Source organism: Phoenix dactylifera, chromosome 3, assembly GCF_009389715.1.
Source record: "Phoenix dactylifera cultivar Barhee BC4 chromosome 3, palm_55x_up_171113_PBpolish2nd_filt_p, whole genome shotgun sequence".
In the NCBI taxonomy this organism is placed as follows: Eukaryota; Viridiplantae; Streptophyta; class Magnoliopsida; order Arecales; family Arecaceae; genus Phoenix; species Phoenix dactylifera.
Window position 1 is genome coordinate 4,763,525 of NC_052394.1, and position 7,251 is coordinate 4,770,775.

Genomic DNA, 7,251 nt, shown 5'->3' on the forward strand with positions numbered 1-7,251 from the left:
TCTCTAAAAGAAACTAATGGTAAATAATGAGTTCAACAGGTTAATAATAAAGAATGCAATTTCTTTCTTGCCCCCTGTTTTTTTATCCTTTGACTTATATTCTCATATTCCTATTGAAATAAAATTCCACAAAGTTTGGGAGCCTTTAGTTATATGAATTCACAAGAATTCTTCATTGCCATAAAATCCATGACTACATGTATATTTTTGGTTTTTTATGTATATATACCTTTATCAATATTTGAAATTATGCGAATATTTTTGTAAATTTCTATTTGCATATATATCTCACAAAACATCCTTTTTGCACATCTTTATAAAAATCTAAAATTGTATATATATATATATATAGATATATATATATATATATATATATATATATATATATATATATATATATATACAAATTGAGTACTTGCATATACACCCTTATAATTTTTTTTATTTGCATGTTATTTTTTGCTGTGTATATATCTTTAACTCAATAAAAAATAAATATAAAAACATATAATAATTTATAACATTATACATGCAAATAGTAAATTTGTCGGATTATATTTATAAAAAAATAATTTACAAGAGCATACATATTGTTAGAGCAGGAAAAGAGGATGCGTTCCAACATGAGGTATTGTCCGTTTTGGGATAGGTAGAAGCCTCCCTCACAGTTTTGACTTTCAAAAGACGCCTCTTTTTTTTTTTTTTTTTTTTTTTTTGCTAAACAAAAAGAGGTAGGGGGGAGGAAGGGACAAGCCCATCCCCGCGTAGCAGCCCCCACTGGGCCCCCCGCCCCGCCAGGAGAATGTTCGATGCGGGCAGAAATGGCCGTGTGTTGGGCACCCCGACCGGTTTTACTCATACCCTCCCCACCCGTGGGCCCAGCTCAGCTACTCCTCTGAGCCTCGGCTCGAGTCCCACGTGTGAGTACGTCACACCTGGCACCACTCCGGCTACTAGCGGTTCAAGAGCGGTCCTACACCACAAGTCCAAGCAGTGGCCAAAGTAGTGAGCTCCGGTCCACAATTTAATCGTCGCCGCAGCGATTCGAACTTGGGATCTTGTGGTTAGAATTGCTGCCCAGTACCACTAGGCTACCACCTTGGTGGCAGAAGACGCCTCTTGAGGGAAGGAATTTTTGCCCCTCTATTTAAGGCACAATCCTTTCTGCTACTCAATCGATGTAGGACTAAGTTTCTAGTCCCTCCACCCCCAACACATATAAATGATAAATTTACAAGAATATAGATATAAATAGCAAATTTGGAAGTATGCATACTCAATCCCATATATTTGCAAAACCATACCTGTAATTTTTAGGAGATGGTTAGCCACTGGTAGGACCACCATGGATACCATGGTGGCCAAGAGAAGCCGTGAAGCAGCGGTAAACTGCAGGGTCACTCAACGTTCCTCCGAACACGATTGACTCCGGACCCACCTGTTCAATGTACCTGACCGCTTGAGCGTACCAAATTCCACCCCGGATCATGAGACGTCCCCCTGCTTCTTTTCTTTGCTTGGCAACTCCAGAAGTCACCAACTATCAACAGCCAAGAGGATTGCTCCCTCGTCGCTGTTCAAACCAACACTCCGAGGATTCAAGATAGCACGCCGCTCCACCATATTATAGAAATTTTTCTGATAATTAAACAGAGAAGCTTAGTCGTCTCCTTCACTTGTAATTCCTATGACCAGGCGTAAGAGGCGGCGAGCTCGTTCTCGACTCTGTTTTCCTTTCAAGTGGCCCCCGCCATTGTAACCACGAGTGAGCACACCAGCCATTTATCGCCACCTAATTAAATTATTGCACACCAACTTCAGCACGTTTTTTTCGGTATTTTTTTCTAAACCACATGAGTTAAGCCATCTAGTCTGGATGCATCCAGACGAATCAAATGGTAAAATATTCTTTAGAGGAAGTGGCATGTAAGCATGATCAAGCCAAATGATTTTTTCAGCATGAAATGCAATGTATATGAAGCCACTCAGTCTGATAGATGTGAGAAGCGACAAAAGAAGCACAAGATCCAGATAAACTCCAAATGTGGTAAATGACATGGGGCGCGTTTACCGAAACTTTCTTACTCTTTTCTTGGTTAGAGTTTATTTGTTAGAAGGTGATAGCTTGCTTAAGTTCAAGATTAGCTTACGACAGCATAAGCTCTTTTTTTATTTATTTATTTGGTCAAGATAAAGATGCCAATGGAGAAGTTCCTGCTGGTAACGTGCTGACCGGGTCCTTACGCCACAAGAGAACCCTTTCGATCGTATCATATATTCCATGTAGGCTTGTGGTTTGATAGCGGCAATTCATTCTTTAATTGACTATGGCGCTCGAATTCTTGCATATTTTTCTGTTTAAGTTCTAGCATCCTCGTCTGGCTAAGGGTCCAAATCTATTTAAATCTAATCATAAACATCATGATCAATTCGTGATCAGTCTTCATAAATCTATATAGCAGTGTTTCCTAATCCATATAGGTTATAGACGAGATCCACCCTGATATAATTTATCATAATTTATAATCTTATTTAAAAAAGTTAACCGAAATATGTTATTTGAATTTTTTGGATCTACCTAAAATTTATCTAATATATAGACACGCCCGTATGGATAATCGCGGTTCCTCGAAAAAATTCAACTCTGACGCTGCGAAGCTGGATAGGATGAAAATAAACTTCGAGGAACGAATCGATTTCTCCGTATATTTTTCTGCATTGTTAGCAAAATGCCAAATATCGCAATAATTCAACAAGAATTACTTCATCCTTCATCGCTTTCATTACCTGTCACGCTCGTAAGCTGTTGATCCACCTCTGGATTTCTCACGAAGGCTGATATCGACACAATTAATTAAAAAAACAAAGCTCAAAGTTGGGGCGGGACCGGTTTCTTGCTCTTTAGACACCATCAAACCTGGGAGTTTTTTCGAAGCTCATCAGACCTTCCAATGGTCCAAAATTAACACCAGCCATGCAAAATGTAACACATTGATGCCAATGCTCTTGTGATGAACACATCTTGGCGCTTCTTAGGCACCTCGGCACGATAATTAGCATAACATCAGAGGCTTGGAGCTTTGAAAATTTATTTTTAGAATCAAACTTTGTAGATACTTTTAAAACAAAGCTGTGGCCCAACTTTTGAAGTCCAGCAATACTCAGATATGAGCTATGACAAAAGGCCAGTGACATTTACTGGAGCAAAAATTGAATCAACTGCCTTGCTGCAGACAACACGCTACATTAGTCCGGATTCCAAAAGAGGTGGCGATGTCCATAAAAAGACCCATGGAATCTATCAAATACTAGCTGCCAACTTCTTGCCATGCCATGTGGAAAGAAAGAAACAAAGACGATAACATGGAAGGCACGGTCGACAGATGCTTTGATGTCTCTTTCTACTCACAGGGAAAGAAACGAATGTCTGGCGCGGACGAAAAGCAGTTTAGGATATTCACAGAAATTATATATGTAACTTTTAGCTCATTTAGGTGTGTTTGTTTTGGGAATAAAAAAATAAAAATAGTTACAATCATGCCTAGTGAGAATATTTTCATCACGAGCTATCCCAGTTTCTATTTGGCTCCATTTTTCGAAAAGCAAAAGGCACCTTTTTGGAATACCTTTTAGATGATATTTTTTGTAATCCATAAAAATGTTTTTTTCATGCCAAGAAATAGTTTATGATAATTTTTCTTTGAAAAAGTTTTACCTGTTATAAGCAAGTTTGGCCGGCATAACTCTTCCTGGACCTTCTTCTCAGATGTTTTGGGGGCACTTTTTCTCTTTTTTTTTGGGTATATATAGGCATAAAGTTTATCCCAAGCCTCAAATCTACCTTGTGCTCGAATCAAAAGCAGCCTTGGTTATTTCAATATGGAATTTTGAATTCACTCAATGGAACGTGGGTTCATTATATTTAGTAACTAATATGTTATCTTAAAAATCTTTTAGTTTTACATCAATTACGTTGTGATATTGCTGTCTGTATCTGCTGGTTGTAATTTGAGAAGCCTCACCAACCAAGCATTCATGGTGTGAATCAGATTTTTAGGTCATTGTTAATTAAGTATTTTAGTTTACATATTTATGGAATTTTATTTCGTTTGAAAGTATTCAAATAGGAGTTTGTGGCTGGCTAGTAAATTCTTGAATCAGAATGTCATCACTGTTTTTGTTGATATTATCTGACTGTACTTGCACAAGAAGTCTTAATTAATTTGATTATGATTCATTGTTCTAAAAAAGTTAAAACTTGTTAAAAGATGTAATATGATCGATGACATAGTTTGTGATTAGGAAAAGAAAGTTCTTGCATCATCTCTCCATCTTTCCTTCAATTTCTTCTCCAACATATGACTTCTCCTCTCTTGTTTTTCTAATTTTGATTTAGCATAACCATGTCCTGAGGGTTAATAAATTTCCGATCATAGAAAATTGCATCCCCAGCCAAAAAGATTCAGGAGAGTTCCCATATAATTTGAAAGCAATATTTGGTTTGTTAATGCATTGTACACAGTTAAGTGTATTATAACTCTTTGTCTCTAAACCTGTAGTTGTACATAATGTTAGGCCTACAGGAGCTAATATTTTCTTGAATGCATCAAAAAATTATCTAAAAATGCATTTAAAGAAGACTTTTCTATATGATCAAGGCAGACCATGAGGATTGGCATGTATTTAAAATTAGACACCTCCTAAGGGACACACCTGATTTACGTTTTTTTATGGCAATACACAACATCAATTAAATGCATTATTACCCTTTTGTCCGAGCCTGTGATCATATATAATTAAGTGATTTATTTTTTCTTATAGCATACACAAGTCCAGCACTTTCTTGAATATATTAAAAGAATCATCTAGATTTAAAGAAGTCTTTTCTAATTGGTCGATGCAGATTCCAAGCACCCCAAGGGGTCCTTATATATATATATATATAATAGAGGTCATACAATATAATTGACAGTAATAATAGAGCTTTCATTTACATTTACTTTTTGTTATCATAGGCCTTGCAAAAACTATTAAAGTGATTAGCTCACCCTTTTTCCTCCAATGGTAGGTCTAGCGTTGCACAAATCACATCTCAAGCAATAGCTCAAAGTCTTAAAAGGTGGAACAATAATGTGCTCAATTAATTAATTAATTAATTAATCAGATAATTATTAAAACGTTTAAATCATCAAATGAGATGCTGGCCGCCCGAGGGCCAGATGACGTGGAATAGAGTTACTGCGACATCTCAATGATTCATTTAAACTAAATGTATGGGAAATGGACACGTAACTACCACGATTAACGGGCTCAAGAAGAAAGGAGAGAAACGATAAAAGGATGACGTGAGATGAATCCAATGATAAGGGCAAGCATTAATTTATTCCCGCTGCGCGCCACGCCCATGCACTGCGTGCAACGTCGCCAGAATATTCGCCACCTGCATGCATCACACCACCGTTGTTTTTAGCCAGTATTTTAATCGATTTAGAAACTAGTTCTGCCATGTATGCATGAGACCTGCACCTTTGTCATGGAAGTTGGAAAGCATGGGCCAACGAAGAAAGCGAGAAATATGCAGTAAAAGCATAGAACAGGATCCTTGTCCCCTCCAATAAACATGGCCATGAACCTTGGTCGATCCTTTCCTCCTTTTATCTTCTATTTCATATGGCAAGAGGATCATTTTGTTGTGTTGATAAAGAGAACAAAGTCCATGTTCCAAGGAATTAATTAATTAATAAGCACGCATGTCTGATTTTGAAGATGAAAAAAAGTCGATTACAGATAAAATAAACATTAAAAATGTAGAGACATAGGGATATAGACTAAATGATCTTTGCCCTTCTCATGATGGAAATTACTAACCAAGGTCTCAATAGAAGATCGGATCGGATCGGATTCACAGCTACAATTTTTGATCTAACGGATCATTCGGGTCGGGTCGGATCCAAGTATAACCAGGTCCCAACCCAAAAAATTTGGATTAGAGTTGGGTCCAGATCGGGTTCAGATCGGATCCGAGTAAGTATATAAGTCAATACTCTAATGACTTTGCTTATAACACAAATATTTATTTTGCCAAAATCAATAGCTTGGCCATTTCGTTCCCTTCCCAGGTTGTTCCCAGCTTTAGGCACTTCCTTTCTCTTCTTAGATGGAATCACATCATATCTTTCATATACTTTATTTTATCAAGCGTTCTTCCTCCATCCATCTTAACTTAGGCTTGCTCATCTTAACTCTTCTCGACGCTTTAGCACCCTTTCTCTTCTCCATTATTTCAGCATCAACTTTAATGACCATCCACGACCAGGTCCCTCCATCCCTCCTACAAGTGAGTTGTCATTCTTTTGTGATGTGACCTCGAATGTATAGTGTTTCCATTTTCGTGATGATCATGGATGGTTTCCAAATTCATGACCAGAAGACTATAGTTTCTCCCTTGGAAAATAGCCATCGAAAAACGGTACATGAAAGGAATCTAATCTAGTTAGTGCTTAAAATTATTAGTTGCCGACATGAGAACATGGGACATCAATGGTGTCATACAGTTATTAGTTGCATTAAAAGAAAAATTGCTTGACGATATGAGATGGGAAACCCCATGGAAATGCTATGATCTATGCCATTCAGAGGTGGTGTGGAGATGTCAACCACCTAGGTTTACGATTCTAGCAATTCTAATGGTTGATTTGTATATATTTTCTTATCAAAGTAAGTAAATTCCAATATGGTTCGATTTAAATAAGCGGGGTAGCATCGTGATGCTGCTACCTCCTAAAGAGTGCACTTCTCTTGGGAAAAATAGGCTCTCATTGTTAAAACATCTTCTCAGTTATAGGGTGTAAGTTATTTTCTTCTCCTGAATTTTAGCTCATAGCAATGGAAGTCAAACACATGCCTCGTTGATAATGATTTTAAGAGTATAGTAGCATGTATCACTATTTTCCATGTTGCAAGTAACCAGCTCGGCAGTTGGGCCTGCTCTCCTATGACTCGCGGGCTCAAATAGTTTAACAGGTTCGATCGGGTTGGGTTCGAATTTAGAAAACTCAGTCCATGCCCCAAAAATAAAACGGGTCTAATTTTAGAACTCAACTCGCCCCACGGATCCTTTAAAATGGTTCGGATTGGGTCTAACCAGATCGGGTCAGGTCCCGGGTCAACTTGACCTATTTATGGCCTTACTCATTCTATGATCAACAAATTTACTTGCCCTTTTTAGAAGTGGTAAATAATTCAATAAAT